We start from the raw sequence: 5170 nt of genomic DNA on the forward strand, positions 1-5170 counted from the left end.
AACCATTTAAGAAGCTTCACAAATATGTCAATTACAATTAAAAAGGCAATAACAAAACTGACAAAAAAGAAGACTTCATAATCTAGTTTGATTCCAACCATTCAAGTTTGTTTGGTTACACCCAAAACTGAGTTTGTTTCCTATAAAAAACAACACAAATATATGCATAGTTAAATTTTGTTTGTCAAAATGAAGAAGACAACATCAAAATGCCCTACTTCCATGGCACAGAAGTGTTTCTACTTGAAGTTGTTTGGCCTTGGCTATTAGCAGCATAAGCAGCAGCTACAGACCTAGTTTGGATAACCTTTTCAGCCCTCATTCTTTCCAGGTTGCTACTGGTAATAGTTGTCTTCCCCTTCCATTTGAATCCACGTACTAGTGTGTAGCCAATATCACCAGTGACAACATCAGCCCAATTTGTAAATTTTGTACCAGTATTGGTGACTCTTCTACTTGGCAATCCAGGCTGCTTAGTCAAATAAATACACACTCAAATATTAGACAATTAGGTTTGCAATGACAATTGTAAACTTGCATTGATAGTTGTAAACTTACATTGAGAGTTGTAAATCCATCTTCATCTTAGTATATGCCAACACCTACCATTCTTGGCCTTTTAAAAGGTCTTGTTTGTCCTCCACTAGTGTCCTCAAGTTCTACTGGTCTCTTCCCTCTTCCTAGGCCTCCTCTACTGCAGTTTGCTTCAGAACTAGTTTGAGTATGTTGAGTCATTCCTCTTCCTCTACTTAGTCCTTCATTCACATTTCTTTCTTGAGCCATTTCTCTTCCTGATCATGCGCCTCTACCTGTACCTCTACCTGTACCTCTACCATTTACACTCTGTACTTTGAAATAAAAATATTAAAGCATATCTATATTATCTAAAAATGATATAATAATTAGATATATTACCTCTGTGTTTGTAACATTTTCATGTGATTGAGCTGGAACACCTTTGCCACTTGCTCTTCCTCTTGTTGCTCTTCCTGTGCCTTTTCCTCTACCACTTTCAGTAGCCTGTAAATTAATATATCAATACATATACATCTACATATAACATACATTTGAGAGTAACAAATAAAAGTGCCTGTGAGAAGATGGTTTAGATGACTGACTTGGACCAATACTTCTTGCCTAAGAACATGGTTAAGTTGATTGACTTGGATCAGCTTCGTTTCTTGTAGGACATCCTATTTTATTGTTTCCTTGTGTGCCACATTTGCTACAAGTCATTACAACACCTCTTTTGCTCAACTTTCCAGTTTTTCTTCTTTCATCTGCTTCCTTTCTTCTAACCTTAACTGTCTTCCAGGCAACTTTCTGATCTTTGGTGGCCTTACAATTGGATTATTTGAGGTTGACCACATTTTCATGTTATTCATTGGCTGAATAAAATGGGCATATGTGCTGAGGTAGGTTTCCTTGCTATAACAGCTAGCCACATAATGGATTGGTTCCAAGTTTTTGTAATGAAGGGCAGCAACACCATGAGGACAAGGAATTCCCCTAAGCTGCCAGGATCTGCAACTACACCTCCCATTGACAATGTCCACAGTGTGTGTAAACCCATGATATTTAATCTCAAAACCTCTTTCTCCATTCCAAGTCAAGTTACATTGCATAGACTTTTGAATGTTTTCTTGCAAAATCTTCAAAGACATAGGAGATATATCAGTGATCCAAGTGTTTGAGAACTCTCTCAAATCGCCAATTCTTTTCATCATCATCACCCTTATCTCCTCAAGCATTGTAATGATGATTTTATACCTTGTAGACACTATCCAAGCATTAGAGCTTTCTGCCATATTGTTGTCCACAACATCACATTTGCTATATTCTTCAAAATACTTCTTGCACCATGTATTCAAATTGTACCATAAAAGATTATCCAAACCTTCTTGTCCTAATTTCCTCATTATCTCTATATTGTCCTTCATCTCAGCTTCAAATATGTATTTAGCAATCCTCCAAAACACTCTACTTCTTTCAACTCCTTTCCAATTTTTTGACCAATTTGCAAGAACATGTCTTGCACATTTTCTATGTTCAACAAGTGGCAATAAAGTATCCACAACAATTTCTAGTCCCTAACAAACCAACATAACGAAAAAAGAATAAATTAAAGTGCAAAACTCAACAACAATAAAATAGTAAGATGTATATCAGTAATTACCTATTGCATATCACTAATGATGGATAATTGTTGCCCTTCTCCATGTTCAAGATCATTCTTCACTAGTTCAAGAAACCATGTCCAGGTATACTGATTCTCAACCTCAACAACTGCCCAAGCAATAGGGAGCATTTGGTTGTTTCCATCTCTACAAACTGCCACTAACAACTGGCCTTTACACACACCTTTGAGAAAACACCCATGAAAACCAATCAACCTTCTAGCACCTCCAAAAAATGCTTTCTTTAAAGCATTGAAGCAAACATAAAATCCTTCAAAAATTTTCTGCCCAGTTTCAGAATCTTCTCCAACCTTCACTACACATGTACTACCTGGATTACTCCTTAATATTTCATCTCTATAATCAAAAATCCTACCATACTCCACAATGTGATAACCCATGATCTCTTGTAACACTCTAGTCCTATCTCTTCTCACTGTTGTCCTACCAACATTAATATCCAACTCCTTTCTAATAATGTCCTGCAACAAGACAATGCTGATGTTTGGCTGTTGAGTTATTCTTTCTTTGTATTTGGTGGCCAAAAACTTTGAGTTGCACAGGTAGTTATGAGTTGATGTCAAATATTTATGGATAGGGTTGTATGTTTTAACAATGAATCTCCACTAGTTTTATTCTTACTTGCACACAACAACCAAGGACAACTCTCTTTACAACATCTCACTCTAACTCTGCCAGGATCATTTACATATTTTTCAATTTGAATATGTTCTTGGATTGCATATCTTGTCACTGCCACTCTAAATTCTTCAACAGTTCCAAAAATCAGTCCTAATTCCCAAACAATCTTTTCAGCAGTTGTATCAAACACAACTCTATTTGGGGTTTTCTTCCTCCTAATAGGTTTATGCAATACTTGATCAACCTCTTCACAATCTATTTCAAAGCTAGGAACTTCATCACATAGATAATAAGGTTCATCACCTCCTAGCTTACCAACTAAGCTTTCCCTAATACCATTATTTCTCTCATCATACCCTATATCAAGACCTTTCTCATTAACATTAATCTGATCTGAAGTATTTCCCCTACGTCTCCTTTGTGACCTTTTGAAATGCCTCTTGGTTGCCCTTATATCTACATACTCTTGATGAACATCACTGTCAACCTCAGTATCTTCACTAGTATCCCCTTCAGATATTGATTCATCTTCCACTTCATCATTAGTGGGATCATAATCTATTATAGGATAATCAGATGAAGGAGGAGGCACAATAGAAGGAGATGGTGGAGGCACAGTAGAAGACTGAGCTTCAAATGTAGTGCTGGAAGTTTCAGAAGGACCAGTTGTAGGGATGGAAGGAAAAGTAGAAGTAGGAGGCTGATTATTAGGGTTAGAAGTCTCATTAAAAGATTCCTCACCTACCCCACTTTCAGTCACATGGGGATAAACTCCAATTCAAGTGGGGCCTGATTAGCTTCACTAACCCCATGAAAAACATACACCTCCACTGTATCCCCATCATTCATCATATTGAAAAGGTCAAATATAACCTTATCATTATCAACAAGGACCAATAACCCATCCCACTTGATGAAAAAATCACAATCTATTGTATATCCTAGTTCCTTTATGTAGTCCCTCAACTCAAAATAAGACATCCTATCAACATCTACATCTAAGAATTCTGATATATGCCCCCCAATATATTTAGGTGGTGCACCAAATTCTATTTCCCCCCCCCCCCATGATACCATCTTAATGTTATAAGAGTAAAAGTTATCCTGAAAAATCATGTAACAACAACAAACACAATTCAAACACACATTTGAATAACTAATTTTAACAAATTGTACACAACAAACATAATCACTAACAAACAACAACAGCAGAAACACTGACTAACAAAAGTAGAAAAAAGCACTAACATTAAGATTTAACAGTACTAATAGAACAAAAAACACTAACAATAGTAGTTGTTAGTGTACAAATTGAAGTCTACAAATGTATAAGAGACAAATAATAAGATTCGAACTAAGTGGATAACATCTAACCCTAACCTAAAACACAATCACAAAACCCTAATCACTAACAGTTGCACTAAGTCAATAACACAATACCCTACACTAACTAAGTCGATTACCCAACATACTCAAAAATATCCTAACAATGGCAACTGTAGGAGGTCGATTCTAACACTTCTACACTATAATAATCCATAAAATCAGAATAATTGAAAAAAAGTGAAGATTTTAGAACCCTAACCTGTTAGACCTTCAATCTCCAAGAATCTTCACAAATACACATCAACAACGATCAACAATGATCAACAACGAGATTGTCAACAACAACACTATCGTCAACAGCAACACTGTGTATTTCGTTTGATTTTTTAGGGAAAAGTTGAGAAATAAAAATGAAAAGGAGTTCACGAATTTTCTACAAAAAAAAGGGTCAGGTGGTGTTACCTAGAGAGTGAGCAACACGCGCATTACATAGACGATGAAATGAGTAAAAATGGTCAATTTACAACGATATATAGTTGTTTAGTGGTGTGATAGGACACTTTAAAAGTTTAAGTGTCTTTACGCAAATATGGTGTGATACGCTCAAACTTACTTCTCAAATAAGAAGTAAAGCGGTCGCGTCAAGTAAATAACCCAACTAGTGAGGTTGGGATCGTTCCCACGAGGAAAATAGTCTAGACTTAACTTTAACTTGTTATTATTATTGTTCGGTTGATAACTTCCTTAGAAAGTAAAAACATAAAAATGTAAAAAGGGGGGTTTGTATTTCCTAATAAGTAAAAAGAATTAACTAAATTGAAAGAGACACTTAATGAGTTTGAAAGTTGGGTTTTAATCAGTTAATCAAAGTAACTAGGGTTTACGTGTTCCCCACAGGTTCATAACTTGATAATTCTAACTATAACAATTCTTTCCTAGTATCTTGCATGCAAAGTGATAAGTTATGTATTTCTAAATCCTTGGTCCGGCATCTAGAAAATCTCACTCCGCACCTTGGTCCGGCT

General features: G+C 35.8%; 1 pseudogene; it reads right to left on the reverse strand.

Annotated features, from left to right (window-relative positions):
* Window positions 1-302: 302 nt before the first annotated feature.
* Window positions 303-1067, reverse strand: LOC107001877 (annotated as a pseudogene).
* Window positions 1068-5170: the final 4103 nt, after the last annotated feature.

The sequence above is a fragment of the Solanum pennellii genome, chromosome 10 (assembly GCF_001406875.1).
Source record: "Solanum pennellii chromosome 10, SPENNV200".
In the NCBI taxonomy this organism is placed as follows: Eukaryota; Viridiplantae; Streptophyta; class Magnoliopsida; order Solanales; family Solanaceae; genus Solanum; species Solanum pennellii.